This window comes from Carassius carassius, chromosome 29, assembly GCF_963082965.1.
Source record: "Carassius carassius chromosome 29, fCarCar2.1, whole genome shotgun sequence".
In the NCBI taxonomy this organism is placed as follows: Eukaryota; Metazoa; Chordata; class Actinopteri; order Cypriniformes; family Cyprinidae; genus Carassius; species Carassius carassius.
Window position 1 is genome coordinate 7172835 of NC_081783.1, and position 16476 is coordinate 7189310.

The 16476-nt window shown below is 38.3% G+C and overlaps 1 long non-coding RNA gene across 1 annotated transcript in view; it reads left to right on the plus strand.

Moving 5' to 3' along the window:
- LOC132109517 (uncharacterized) overlaps positions 1 to 15984 on the plus strand; it is a 37784-nt gene extending 21800 nt beyond the window's left edge. The window contains exons 2-3 of the long non-coding RNA XR_009424510.1: positions 15536 to 15646; positions 15893 to 15984. This is a non-coding gene — a long non-coding RNA (uncharacterized LOC132109517). The remainder of the gene's footprint in view (positions 1 to 15535; positions 15647 to 15892) is intronic.
- The last annotated feature ends 492 nt before the right edge of the window (positions 15985 to 16476 follow it).

Consider the following 16476-nt stretch of genomic DNA (forward strand, 5'->3'; position numbering starts at 1 on the left):
ATGATTAAACCGACCTGAGCATTCTGGACTATGGGAGAGAGAAGAAGAGCCTTTTTCCCTTATAATACCCCTAATGAAGTGGCTCCCGCTCCTCCAGTCCTGGCCGTGGCCTTCAGCAGCCTGCTCACAATCTGTTTAATGATGGAACGGGGCCGGCAAGTGCACCAACACTTCCCAGTGAGCCACAAAGGGAGATCACAACCCTCATTCTGGATAGGCAGAGGGGCTTAGTGCTCATCGACCTTATGTATCTGATCCCTGGTTGGAGAGAGAAGCTCCTTTCTGGAAGAGTCCACACTTAACCCTGTACCGGTCAAAGAAAGAACGTCCTTATCTGTCCCTCCAGCACTTTAGCTTTTTTTTTTTTTTTGCATTTGTATTTCTCACTTAAAAGGATAGTTCACCCAAAAATCACCCTCATGTTGTGCCAAACATGTTCTTTTAGAACTTTAGCTCCCGCTGACTTTCATTATATGGACAAAAACAACTGAAAACACCAGTAGATTTATATGGATTTATCTCAATTTCAAAGGCATATGAGAACCATTGAGGTTTGACATTAGTCGGCACTTGAGGTTTGTTATGCCATATGCAGGCATTGAGTTGTATGTATTAATTTCATGCTACCTTGATGTAACTTTTGGAAAGTTTTGGGTCCTGTTGACTTTTATAATATCGACAAAAACCACAAAAAGGATTGTTTGTACAGGTTTGGAACAATATTTTGCTGAGCGAATGATGAGAGGATTTTCATTTTCACTCCTCTTTTAACAGTCATTTATGAGATTTGTGAGTTTTAATGTAGTGTATTTAATACGATAAAGGTTTGCTTGCGTTCTCAAAGTAGACAGCTCATTGTTTTCAGGCTTGGACTAAATGCATGCAAATTATTGACCACAATGGTACTCACAGCTGCACCCGTGCAGCCCTCCTCTTTCATGTGTAACCCTTGATCCCATCACCACACCGCGTCATTGTAACCCTGACAATGTTGTCCCAAAAAAGCCATGCCCTCTTTACCGCCACATCCAGAAGTACTGATGCTACATTTATGCCTTGCTGTTGCTTTAACAAAATCCGCCAGCCCTGTTCATTGCAGCCATTTGGAGGGCTGGAGAAGAAGGCAAAAGCAAACAGTCTGTTTCATCCCTCTTCTTTTTGGCCTATTCTCCTTATTGTGAGCCGAGTGTGTAATGTGGCTGTGGGGGGAGAGCGGGGAAGCAGTAAGGGGGTAAAGAACCTGATTGCTTTAATCTCAGTGTTGTGCGGCTTTGGTCTTTCATGGGGCACTGAGGCTGTGTGATTCAGAGCTCTGGCCCCAGCTCCTCTCATCCACTCATTGTTCTCTACAGAAAATCAATTCTCTTGAAGACCCCTCCTTAATCCCGTTTTTCGCCGGCCACAAAGGCCACTTGTGTGCGACCCCGCTGGACTGTGGACTGGGATGATGTGGATGTCTGCTTGGATTCCAGCCCTTTCAGGTGCTGCCGGCTCACCCCACTTTAATGCCAAGCGCAGGACTTGACAGGAAGACATTTGCAATCATAATTTCCTGTGGAGTGCTGGCCGGCCCCTCCCCCTCGGCTCACCCCACGCCCCCAGAATAGTTTTAATTAGGCCCGACAACCACAGAGAGGAGGGATCAGTCAGCAACAATGACTGTCCCTTTGAACAGTGGACACACTGACCAGAGCCTTTACTCTGCAGAGAAGCAGAGAATCAAATTATTATGCATCTCATAACAGTCATGCACAGAGAAGAAATAAATGAAGCACAAACTACTCCGGATTCAGAGGTATATGGGCCAATGTTGTATAATGCGTCACTATAAAGAAAAGGAAAACATAAAAAAAAAAAATCTAGTTTAAAACTCACGTGTTCTTAAAAATGTACTTCTTGTATTCATGTTAGTCTACTGTGGTTTACATTAAATTTGGTAAATCTTAAAATGCAGTGTAGTGTAATTGTCAAGTTATTAAGTCGTGTTACACTTGAACACGTAAGCGTATACCATAATTATTTTTTTAATTTGTATGTTTTTACATATATTTTTTCAAGGTATAAAGTATTTTTAACAGACATCACAAATTATTAATTTATTTTAGGGAGTTGCATTCCATGACATTTTACATTCTGAGCTAACTTTGCTTTGTCATAAAAAGGTCAAACTTCCTGATAAGACTTCTTGACCTTGACACAGTCTGCAGGGCTCATCTTTATGATATAGTTGGTTTTTTATTTAATTACATTTTTTCTGCAGTTTTTTGCATGTTAGTGGGACCACATTTTAAAAAAAATATATATATAATGCCAAACTATTTTAGAATTTCTTTTCAAGAATGTCATTTTTTTAAGTTAAGAAATTCAAGTCTTTCTCTATACTGATGCGGTCTATTGTTACGTGCATTTTTAAATAAGTCCAACAAAACAAGAGAGTGTTACGTCATTGATGCCTATTTTCCCACAGCAAAAATAGCACACATTTTTCACATAGGACAATGTATATACATCCTTTTTAAATTAAATACTGTAGCTAGAATTCAGTTCTTTCTATATATTCCCAACGTGTCTGGGGATCAAAACCCCTGTTTGACTTCTGGGAAAACAGAAGCCAAACATCCAAACAGCTACCAACAAACCCCCAGGCCCTCGTGGTGCAGCTTGTTCACGTTTCAGGTAGAATTTTAGATGTCCTCGTGCCTATTTGCTTCATGTTGGATGAGAGCATTCTTCACCTGTCAGGTACGGCCTTTGGACAGGGCCTGACATCTGCTGATCTTTATATCGAATTCATACATCAAAACCTGTTCCGGCTCTGTGACCGCTGGACTTCATCAGTCGACTTTGATGAGGCATTTCTAGCACTCTCCAAAGACTGAGAGCTGGCAAAGAACACATCATCACAGCACCGATCTCTCCTAATTACAGTCCGTTATGTCTCTAAAAGGAAAAGAAAAATAAACCTTATCAAGAAGACAAAGGAGTAAGTCTGTGGAGGAGGTTTCATTACCCTTCCCTCTCTTTACCTTTCTCTGTTTTTCTCGATGGAAGGGAACAAAGACGGAACCCTACCGATTGAAAACTAGCAGAACAGTGAAACAACAGGACACAACTGATCACTCATGCATGGTTGGGATTAGGATAAAAGTATAAAGAGTGTGGAGAAGAAAGAGCACAACAAAAGGAACAGGGGACTGACTAACTTTTTTCTCTTTCTTTTGAGGTGAAAGGAATCAAAAAAAGGAAGGTCTGGCCATATGAAAAGACAGAGAAAGAGATTAACAAATAGAAGCGGTCCTTTTTAGCCTCGGTACGCTTCCACTTCTACTCCTTTTAAACAAAAACATGAAAGGCGGGACTGAGGTCTCTAGCAACCGAACCCTCGGAAGAAGTTGTTACCCCAACTTTCCATCTCACATCATCATATTTAACTTGAGCCGTGCATTTGCACCAGTCAGCCTCCATGGGAATTTTGTCATGGCACAAGCAGCGTTTATTGTGATTCCGGTTGACCAACTGGTTTGTGAAGTCTTCAATGACACACCAGCTAACAAGACAGCCATCCTTTCAGCCCCCGCCTGTACTAAGTGGAAATAATCCAGAAATACTTTGCACAACTAGTCTGCCTTGGCCTTCGTCCAAATTGCACTCTATTCTTTTTAATCTCCCTTAATAAAAAGGAGGGGATAAGAGAGAGATTAACATCTGTGCCTTTTTTCCTCTGCCACATTTGAGTGGACAAATGTGAATGAGGGGAGGTAATGACAAGCCCCTCTTTGACGTTGGCATCATTGAAGGGTCTGCAAGGGCGCCTACGCTTGGGGAACTTCACAGATAGATGCTCCAAAAGGAAAGTGGTTGAGCATTTGGGTGTGTCGAGAGGAGAGCTCTTCATTCGGGATGTGAGTTTGGCAGCTCAAGCTCCCTACAACCACTAAAATATTGCCTATTAAATGTTGTGCTTGTACTTGTGGTTTATTGATCTACAGCTCTGTTAAGAGCAGTTGCTAATAGCACAGTTTAACAGATGCTCTTCGCAATGCAATACACTTGCGGGCTCTGCTAAACGCTCTGATATGATGCAGCTGTTTCGTTTTACTGCTGGGATTTGTATGACTTTCTCAGTGGTAGACAGTGTTTCTAACTACGCCTGAAGCTACGTGCTCATTAGCGTCTCAGTGTCATAGTGAACTCGCTGCCATTATTCAGTAGTAGACACACATTCTGTTCTGTGCTGAGGCCAAATGCAGTAATACATGCACACCGCTCGTCAGCAACAAGGATCGCAGCATGAATTTTTAAACTACACACTCTAAGGTTTACTACGAATTACAAATAAACATGTTTTATCCACTACTTTGTATGCTTGGCTCACTGCCTGGCACAAAAGGAATCATACAGCCAACAGCTTCCTTTTAAAGACACATTTTATGGCACTAAAGACGTTGCTTGTGATAGATTGGATTTTTTTGAAAGATGTCAGGCTGTAAGTGCAGTATTATCTCTCTGCTGGCAGTTGTAGTGACATTTCTGAGTAATGCTATGAGTAATTGTGTGTAACATTTATGAGTAGTATGGCATCACCTTGGTTTAATTTTGTTTAACTCCTCCGTTGATATTAAACACATGCTGCTCCTGTTTATTGACGATATACAAGTGCTATGGAGTTATTTGATGAATCATAAGCTAGATTATTTCTGCCCCAGCAAGGATAATTTCCAAATATTTTCAGTAACTATTTTAGTGTCTATAGAAATCTGTCTTGTTTGGAAGCCCATTTCCACCTCAGAGTAAAAAATGAGAATGGTAATTTAATTTCTTAGAAAATGTATCTCAAATTGTAACTTCATTTATTCTACCGTTGGCTTTCTGAGAAGTGAAATTGCTTTTGCAAGGTATGAAGTCACATTGTGAAAAGTTGTGATTATGAGAAACAAAGCTGCAGTTGAGAAATATAACACATTGTGAGATATAAAGTAGGGATACACAATATATTACTATCAATATCAGTTAAGGGCATTTTTAAGCCTATATTTAAGCAATTCTTTAACACAACAATTAGTTAGGTTAATTGCAATCTTGAGCAAATCTCAAATATAAGTTTTGACATGGTACATTATTTTGTGATGCCTAAATTCACTTGTCGCATTAAAAACCATGTATTTTAGTGTTTATATTATAGTGTTTATGTCAGTGCTGTTCAATCCTGGTCCTGAAGGGCCCCTGTCCTGCAGATTTTAGCATACTACATACCTCATCATGGCCCATCATTCCTGGGGGTCTAGGCCAAAACACCCTGCGCCTGATTGACCCCGTCAACCCGTAAAGGTACTTCTGAGAAAATGAGAGGGAGAAGGGCCAGGTTAAAGAGTCATCTAATGAAGTTACTATTACGCATGGGCCTGGGGCTGCCACATGTGTGGAAAATTGCGGGAAAAGAAGCTGAGTGGTCTGGGCACTGGGGTCTCGGCTACAGGGGGTCCCTCCTCAGGGCCATTGTGTGGGAGGTGCTTTTGGCAAAAGCTGTCGTATACAAGTTGTGCTTTGTTCTACACACAGGAAGATTTTAGCCGCTCAGGGTAAAACAGCTTTAATGACATAGGTGCTGTTACCACTAGTGATGGAAAACCCCATTATTTTACTGCCTTGCAGTTTTCTAAGTGTTTAGGTGAGCGTTGAGTAGGTGAAAAGTGGTCTGAATGCTTATTCTCATCTATAAGTTATTCTGAGCTGGTTTTGTTTTCAGGATCCATATTTTACTTTAATAATGAGTTGTGAGCTAATACAATAACAGCACTGTTTATTATACGAAATATATTAACATGAAGCGGCCTACCAATACAGTCTGTGTGATTAACATGACATACAGTGATGACTGATTATTAAAACTAATAAAAGTTTGTGGTCAGTAATATTTTACTCATAAGTCGTCTCTTATACTTACCAAAGATACATTTATTTAGTCCAAAATACAGTAAAAGTAGATGTATTATGAAATATTATTACAATTTTAAATAACTGTCTTTCTATTTGAATGTATTTGAAATTGTGCTAACATTGTGATACCAAAATGTGATATGCTGAATTTTCAGCAGCCATTACTCCAGTCTTCATTGTCACATTATCCTTCAGAAATCCTATTATTATTATCATCATCATCTTATGTTGAAAACAGTTGGGCTGCGTTATATTTTTGTGTGAAACTTGATAGTTTTTCATGATTCTGATGAATAGAAAAGTTAAAAGAACGTCATTTATTTTGGAATATCTTTCACTTTTGATCAATTTAATGATCAATTTCTTTCTTTCTTGAAAAAAACAACACCAACTTACTGATATCAAACTATTTGCATATACTGTATATAATCTATATATTCTTTTAGCAGCTTATATTGTATTACATCTATTAAATCGATTTGAGTCAAAATACTGTGTGTTGATTGGACGGCAACCTTTTACATCCACAAAAGCTGTTAGAAACCTTTCCTCTCCTATTTTTAAAGCTCCTCCCTTTTTGGTGTTCTTGTAGCTCTAACAGTAGAGCAAGGTGCAAGCCATGGGTTGGATTCCCAGAATGCAATTTGAGTCTCTTTCCTGTTGATGAGGAGATTTATTTTGTGTCCTAACTTATTAACATCATCATTGTTTTTCCTGTCCGCGAACCAATTAGAATTGTGAGCCACCAGTTGGGAATCACTGATCATCATTGCTAATGTTATAATGCATAAGTCAAAAAGTGTAGTTTGTAGTTAACTTGTCTGGTCTAAATAGCTGCAATGATTCATCAAAGCTAAATACGTTTTAACATATCTATTTATACACAATTACTATTGTTATTCTAAGTTGTATAACACACACTCCCTCTGAAGCTTAGTAGCCAGAGCACTACAGCTCTTCCTCTCTGGGGTGCAGTTAATCAGCTCTGAGCAAATATGTCTGCTGAAGCGTGAAAGCCCCATCGCTCACGCACTTCACAACAACCCCTGTCTCTTCCACACATCTACCGCCACATCGGCCACCCGACTAGCATGTAGTACACAGCGACGTTTACTTTACCATGACACAGTGCATCTGAAGTGAAAATAGCATAGAGCGTACAGGTTTCCTTGATTGATTGACAGAATCTGAGCGTTCAAGCTATTTCAGCTTTCAGTCACATCAAGGTAGTATCACTTCGAGTTGTCATGTTTAATGCTATGACATATCCTACCTAGCATTGGTGTCCCCCACCCCTCGGGTCTCCAAGTGTACTAAGCTTTCTAATTCAAAATCATTTAGGGACTTTAAGCTACCATGCATTGTTATAGGGACGGCGATCTGTAACCTCCTACCTAGTAAAGTTTATCTTTCACTCGGCTCTCCCAGACAAACAAAAACAAGGGCACAAAAGGGAGAGGGTGTGTGTAAGGGTGTTGTGGGCAGATGGGTCACATGCAGTCCTTTGAGAGTCTCCCCTATCAACCCCATTCACCAGACCCTATAAAACTGACAGCCTGCTTAAATACCTGACACAAGAAAAGAAGAAAAAACAAAGATGAGAAGAGCCGAGAACAACGGTAAAAATAAATAAGACAGCCCTCGGTGACTGATGTGTAAAGGCTATGGCTGACATCTTAGTGACCATTAATAAATGTGGCTGTGATCACAAAGGGTGAGGCTAAAAAGGGAGAAAAGAGGCAAAAAGAAAACAGTGAACATTGCCTCCAGCTCTAAATTCCAATGCTTATTCATCAGGGTGGATGGAGCTTGCTTAGCCCATTTTTTTAATGCTGCTCGCTTTTGGACCCCCTTTAGGGTCTTTGTTTGTCTTTGGAGTCCATGAGAAAAGTCAATTATATTTCAACAACCATGCTTGGTTAACATCACCATGCAAATCTTAAAGGGCGCCATTACTCTTAATCATGGGTTGGAGGGAGCGAGAAGTTGCTCTCAATTGCTGCTGCTCTTCGGGCCTTTAAAGCGAGTAAGACGTTACGCACATCTGGGACGGCACATCAAATAGAGAGACGCACAGAAAAATAAACATTGCTAGGCGATTAAAAATCCACATTTATGCAACCCCAGTTTTCCATGCCTGAGAATTCCACACATGCCCCCATTGGATCTGAGCAGAGAGACCGCAAAAAAGGCAAAAACTAATTTTGAAATCTCAAAACAATTGTAATCACAGTCTAAAGCGTTCGCAAAAGTCATCAATTATACTGTAAATTGCAGAGAGATAGAGAGAAGAGTAGAGAAATACAAAGTTAAGTAATGATGTAAAAACAAACAAGATAAACATTTCTAGTTATGAGTGTCATTATTTATAGCAACACACTTTTCACTATTCACGTGAGCATAATTACATAACCTCAAACTATATGTACCACACACCAACTATTAGAAGTGAACTGCACAACTGATTAGCAACCTTCGCAGAATTGTTAGTTTATCTTAAGTTAATATTAGGTTACAATTACAAGCTGCTTGAGTAAAAGCTTCTGACAGATGCTTAAAGGAGTAGTTCACCCAAATTGAGAATTCTATAATTATTTACTTACCTTCATGTTGTTTCAAACCTATATGACATTTCCTCTGTGGAACATAAAATAATGTATTTTAAGACATGTTCAATTTTTATTTTTATTTAATTTAATTTTTTTCATTAATTTGGGGAAAAAACTATTTGGTTAACATTTTTCAAATTATCTTCTTTTGTCTTCTTCAGCAGAAAGTAAGTTATTTTAAAACAACACGAGGGTCACTAAATAATGACAGAATTAACATTTTTTTCACATTGTTTTCACAATGCCATAGAAGGATTTTGGTTCCCCAGAAAACATTCCACTGAACAGTTCTCAAAAGAACAGTTTTTTTTCTCATGTGAGGAACATCTGAATAATCTAAAGAACCCTTTTCCACTATAAATAAACTTTTGTGGAATTGAAAGGTTCCATGGATATGAAAGGTTCCTCATGGAAGTACAGATACCAATAAAGACTCTCAAAGTGTAACTGAAAATATATTTATAAATAAGGTTGAAAATGTAAATAATAAAGATAATTGCTAAATAATCAGAATTGTTTAAACAAATTTTATGCTAGGTAGTGAAAGGCTCCTGTGTAAAAACCTGAGTTCCAATCCGAACAGAGACATCTTAAAGTAGAGTCAAAAATAAATGGAGTGCCACTCCCTTTGAGAGCATGCTATAAATCAGACTGAAGCCATACGGCCCTGTGGAGAGCTCCTCGGTCGGGCGTCAGGGTAAACTGTGCTGAATCCATCTGTGCAATCTCATCGTCATTATGTCCCTGCTGTTATCGGAGCCGTAAATCATCCAAACAAACTTTAAAGTCTGCATATCCGCTGTCTGCTTACAGAAACACATGCTCTAGACATTTCCAGCGCGTCTCCCAGAAGCGCTTGTCAAGTGCATCTCTTTACAGGTCTGTGAGTCTGAGGTGCAAGTTTTAGTTTTGACTGACTCTCTGGCATTGATTACACAATTACACCGTGTAATCTCACCATCATTGATTCAACACAACCGGTGTTGTTGTGTTGAATCAATATAAACAAACACAGGTAAGTCAGCCGCACTTTAATTTGCCCAGAAATTAAAGTTGTTCGAACTAATTTCTCACACGGTGATGATGGCAGAATAATATTTACCTACTGCTTAGATACACTGGTACTGTATGCCGTTAGTGCTGTTATAATCTTCACCCTATAATGTATTTGGGAAATGATGTGTGTTAATCTGGCTGATAGATTGTGCTTTTCTGTGATTCTGTGCTGAGATATGCCTGGCTTCTTCTTTGATCTGGTGCGCTCACCAGGAAGAAGTAGATTACAGGGTTTGTGAAATCAAAATACATCACAAATAGGTTCTAGGTGCAAATGCTCAGGTTGAAAATAAATGCAAAATGACTGAATATCACTAGTCATTTAAGTAAACATAGCCTTCATAATTAAAGGTTCAGCTGAGCATTGTTTTAACAGCTGAAGGATAGAATGATAGTTGCATCAGTGGATATAAATGAAACCTCAAATACTGAAGAAAAGAAACTAGAAAAAAAGTCACTTTTTTTGTTTGATCATCATCTAATTGAAAATGCACATTGTGCTTGACAAGCATTGCTTTTGTGTAATTTGAATAATTTGAATTATTCTCATTCAGTGATGTCCGTAGGCAGTCATTTTTGTTTTCTTGAATGCATTCCTTTGGAAATCCAAAGTTTGTTTAATGCGTGTATCTACAGCAAAAGTGCATTAGAGCAGTTTCACATCATCTCAAAGCAGCCACATGTTAAGATGTGGAGGAAGTCTCAAAGCGCAGGTGTCGGTAGTGCACTAGACAGACGCGAGGGGTCAAAGTTTGCTAGGAACACAGGGAACCCTGCAGAGAACAAGCATGTGCTATTGTCCCATGACCCAGGACGTGCTTGTGGGAGAGATGTGGCATCAGTGTCTCTGCACTCATGGCTGCTGTACTTCAGAGAAGAGAAGAGCCTTAAGAGTAGACTGACTCACAAGTCGTGCTGTTTCTCAGTGGCTAGTTGCGCCCTCTTTTGGCTTGTACAAGTTATGGTAGAAATGTGTCTTGTCGAATCACTCTCCTGTGGCTTTTTCCTTGTTTTCACTTTAAAGATGACAATTTTTGTTCTTACACTGAAATGTAAATGTGTTCAGAATTCACAAAGTTTATCGGTTATTTTATGTATCTTCACAAGAAGATTAAATACTGATCGCTTCATTACAATGCTGTTAAGAACATGAAAGAGTGTTTGAGTGAAGGATTTGTTCACTGTGATGATTTGGCAGCTTGTTTTATCCATAATGTAGGCAGTGACAAACTGACATGAAAATGGATTGACGTGTCTCTCGTACCCTTAAGTCATGTGAATTTGGGTCAGGCCTACTGAGTGTTTCTGTCTTTTTGGTTGACTTAAAATACAGTATTTTGTAGTCATAATAATTGTACAGGTGTCATTGTATCGCACACGTATTTCATTACAACCGTATCATGGGTATAAATGAGTGCATCAGAATATTAACAAGCTGTTGCTGCGTTTTTGTTTACATTTAGGTATGTGTAGTTCATTTTTTTTGTCTATCTGGTTCACCTTATAAAATGCTCCCTGAGCACTGGCTATCATTTTAGTTGTTGTTATTATTAACTCAGTCAATGACCTGGATGGCCATGTGATCTCAAAATGGCGATGTCATGATTGTCAATATGTAGCATAAAATGCTTTTTTTTAAGAGAAAATCTTCAGCTTGTTTGAGTACAAATGATTTTAATATTTCACAGTTTATTTATTATTATTATTATTATTATTTTTATTTTTTTTGCATTAAAAAAACCTTTTAACACAGACTCCAGCATGAATGTTCAAGAAGCATCAGGGTTAGACAGCGACACACTGAAGGTTTACATCTCCATTAACCAAAACACTCCAGCAGGGGGTAAAATTTCTTAATATAAATCACATTCCTGCTTAAATTAAATGTTATTAACTCTAGTGACATTTTATTCTGCATTGGGCCTGGAATAGAAGCATGCTAAGTGAACCCGTGTTTCTATAAACAGTTTGTAGTGAGAAAACAACAGGTTACATTTATCATTATAAGTCGCACCATGTGACGCACCATCTCCAAGCGTACACGTTACCGTATTTTAAGAAGAAAAGTTTAATGTGGAGACAGAGCTATTATTCAAATCGAATGCCCTTCTTCGCTCAGGATAAGAGCCTGATTTGAAATCTGACAGGTTAGAGAGGAGGTGGAGGTGCTTTGTTCCCCGTTTCCACTCTGCACACGAGGCTTTCAGAGCTTAGTCTATTTGAACATGCAACGTTTTAAGGCTGCTATCAATCAGCATGGGGTCCCAGAGTGAGCAAAATGAGAGAGCAGGAGGGAGAGAATGAGAGAGGCTGATATAGAAGGAAAGAAGTTATCGCACTGTTTATTCAAAGCTGACATGAGACAAACTTGTTACTGTTTCATGCCTGTTCAGGCATGTCAGGAGCGCTGTGAGGAGTGGAGGGAGAGATGTAAGAGGGAGTGGAAACCAGCACAGGTTTCAGGCGACTTTGACAATGAGAGCCTTCGTTCGAGTCCTTTAGCTGTCTTACTCTCATCAGGAATGCAGAGGAGTGACAGGCACGCTTTTTTCCTCTAAACTCAGAGCTCATTTTCAGTTAAAGATGACAAAACCTCCTGGTACCTCTGGAGTGTGTTTGCTCCGGTGAGCTCCGAGTTCTAAGCAGATGGTCACCTGGATTCATTTACTCCATTTATTCATCTCATCATGAACCTCCAGCTCATAAGATGTGTCCTAATTCAAAGACATCTTGCCTTGTTCATGTCAACGACCACATGGAGGGTGTCAGTTCGAATGATTCCCTTATATTCCTGTTTAGTTGAGCAGACAGACAAAGATATGACATATCGTGCCTAAATGGAACATTTTACTTTCAGCCTTTTACATTATCCATATTTTCTGACCATTTTTTTTTTTTTTTTGCAACTGTAAAGCCAAAAAATTGACATTGACATTGAATCTCAGTTCATTGTCTATCACAAAAATTTCTTGACATCTGCAGAACAATTTGTTAACAGACATTTAGGAAAGTGATGTAGTAGTTTTTGTTGCCATGTAATATTTTGGAGAAAAATACACACAAGTAGCTTTTAGCGGTCCAAAATTCCAAAGGTCATAATGGTTCTTTAAATACAAGTCAAGTTTACCCCTATTACGTTCACTCAAAAACACACACACACACACACACACACACACACACACCTATTTTTTATGTGTAGCACATTAAAAATTGTTAGTAAATCAAATAAATTAAATATTAAAATAAATAGTTTTTATTATGTGCACAAAAATATTTCTGGGGACGTTACAAAGCCTGGTTCCAGCACCAAAAAAACTACATTAACTGTCTGAAGATAATAAAATAAAATATTTATTCATATAAAATATTCATATCAGTGAATTCATATTAAAAACAGGCCTATTACATTGCTATATATGTCAAACTAACACTAAATTAGTATAGTTTTTAAGGCATGCAAATAAAATGTGATGATTAGTTTAAATTGTGAACTTTCCTTTTCATGTATGTATGAATGTATGTATTGCACATAGACTTTTGTCTTTATGTCCTCCCACTGATGAACAGCACAAAATCGCAAGTTAATCAGTAATTCATATAACTCAATAAATAATATATACATACAATAATACGGCAATCATTCAAACATGAAAATGTGATAATTAGCTAAAATGCAGAACTTAATATTTTAATGGTATATTGATTATTGACTTAATGTCCCCTCCCGGATGAACACTAGAGGGCGCCAAGAGAACACTTCTTTCCCAAGATTTACTCCTTGAACGTTGAAGATTCAGTAGCCCCTCACTGCAGAACACAAGATCCAGGGGGCATGGTTGGATCCACATCTAGAGGGTGGAGATTGGAAGGTTTATGGGTGGACATAGATTGTGAATCACGGCCTGTCTGCGCAAATGTAATGCAAGTGCACGCAGCCTCTCAGACACATATTTATGTTCTTATCAAGGGTATTTGATTCCGCTTTGAAGAATATGTTCTGTGAGACATCTATAATGTTCAGACCCAAGAACAGATCTGAATGCACACACAGGCTCTGATCTACTGAAGCTCTTCCCTTATGGCACTATATTACATCTAGATGAAATAAGTTCAGTGAATAGTTAGTTGTATGATGTAGATCATTTCCACAGACTTCGATGCTAAAATTTCTTTGGAATTAACAGCGTGTTCTCCATCAGTGTTCATTTGAATCTGAGCATGTGTTTAGTGGTATAATAAAGCAGCAGCAGTGCTGGTCTCAGTGAGGAGGGGACTCGGTTAATCTCATGCACTCTTATTAATTACCCCTACGTAAGCCTCTGGGCTTTCACACATATCAGGGAGCACACCCGCTCAGATTTAATTGAATGTACACTAATGGGATGGGATCAGAATCGGGATTATTAAAGCTGATCAGAGTTAACAGGACAGTTAGGCTTGTCTGAGACGTGTCTAGTCTTGGTATGAGATCTTGTTTTGTGGATTTTAAAACCACTGTTTACTAAACTGTTGTGTGGTTTTAAGGCCTAGACTGCTGAAGTTGATCTTGCAATTTAAGAAGCTTAGAGAAAAAGCAATAAGGACTCTGTTTTTAGCCTGCAGTGATTCAGCGCAGGTTAGTGTTGTCATCAGGGATTTTAAGAGATCCTTTGATTTGGTTTAATAACAGACCTACAGTGTATGGATCTTGAATTCAAGAGGGGTTTTAATATAAGTAAGATGGATTATAGGGAGGCCAATGGGGATGTTAAACTGCAGATGTAATAAATTACACACACACACACACACACACACACAAAAGGATGCCTATAAGAATGGGGCCACGATTCATTCTTTGGGGGTCAAAAAAGTTCTTGGGGAATTTTGATTTATTGGTAGAGCTGTTAACTAAGATATTAATATTTTTAGTGCAATTATTTTTGATATTATTTTTATGTGCTAAAATTGTGAATAGAAAAAATATCTTTATACATCTTTATACATTTTATACATTGTAGTGCAATGATAATGATTTATTTATAAATTGTACAGTAGTACAATTGTACATTTAAAATAAAGCAACTTTATGTGTATAATTATTTAATTAACTTACTATTACTATTGAATTTATTGTGTGGATAAACCAAACCATCTAGATTTAAGGCTTCGGTGTTCTCCATGCTTCTGAGCACTGCCTCTGCTTATTCTTTTAAACCTGAACTCTTCCAAACCTATTTGGTGTAGAATATCTCCCCTGAGCCGCCCTGCCAATGGCTGCATGCCTCCATTTATATGCTTGTGTTCCCCTGCTGTCCTGGCCTGCCGTAGTGCAGAATGTCTCTTACTCTGCTGCTATTCAGCCTTTCTGCAGCACTGCCCCACTAATGTTATTTTCCATGGCTAAAAAAGCCTTCAAACCATAAAAGCAACCCTAAGTACTTCAGTGGTGACCATACGCGAACAAAAGTGAAGCTGCAATCACGGTATTGATTGTGTGGAATGCATCCATGCACTCTTTTACCTGCAGAAACAACCAGTTCTATACAAACACTTTATATTATTGTGTCCATGTTATTTGTATAGTTCAGTATGTGTATACTTAAGTGTACTGATTAACAGCAACAAGCTGCGCTAAAAGCTTATTATGTACTTCATCAGTTTTAGTAACTTGTTTTTCTCCATATTTATGTACAAATTCCAGCAGCTTTGTTTAACTCATATAAAGCTACTGCTGATTTTAAATGCATCATATCAGATTTTCACATTTAACACTGTTTCAAATTTTATGTAAATGTCCTATTTTATCTTCATCTTTAGCATCACAGGTGGAGAAGATCAATTTGCACCTTATGTTGCACTCTTAAAATTAGCCCTAAAATGGCAGCTTTCTCATCCCCTAAAGTGTCCAGCTTCCCCAGAGTCTTGTCTATTAAAAACCTTGTTTGTACTGGCAGATGGGAACTGGCTCTCTGCTTGATCTAAAAAAATGCATCTAAAAGCCTCCAAAATGTCCATATCAACACTCTCCAATCTGCCATCATCAATGAGATCAACGCTCATGGATGGTGAATGTAATCCATGTACCTATACAGACATGCACACATACTAAAGATGTTTACTTCATCCTTCCAGTCACCGAATCCATCTCTGTGTAAATTAAAATTAAAGATTTTTATTCGTCACATACACGATTATATAGAGCATATATAACCAGCAGCGAAATGTGAGTGCACTGGCCTGTTTCCTGACTACTTGTTCTTTTATCATAATAGCCACATTATTAATTGTTGACTCTTCTGGTTTGACAACAGGCCAGCAGTCTACTTTACATCAGCATGTCGAGCAGACTTCATTTGACCAAGAGGTGGCAGTGTAGCTCTCAGGATCCCTCCTCGTGTCACTGTAAGGGATCTAAAAATCCATAACATGTCAGATCAGTTATAATTGCATTTATCTGTCTGACTGATATATTTATACCTACGGGATCTTCTCCTTTGTGTCTTGGAGAGATTAAGCAGTTCGATTGGCAGAATGATTTGATTAAAGAAGGCTCTTTGGTGTTAAAGTAGGTTTTTTTCTCCCCCTCTCTTTTCATCTGCGTAATGCCATGTCTGGGTTTGACTGTCAACGTTAGCTTTATTGAAAGAGTGAAAAAAAAAACTTTTACATCAAAGCTGGCTATTTTCAGTTATTGTGAGCTTACTACAGGTTGACTTCAATGAAATGTTTGTTACATAATGTAACCAAGATACAGTATAGAGGACTATAGAGATATAGAAACTGACAGTTCCTTATTCCATCCATCTGACGCACAAACACAGAGATATATATTAAAATATCTTTATTGTTTTCCAAGGTATAATTTGAGAATCTTTCAAGTTATCCTAAAATTAAT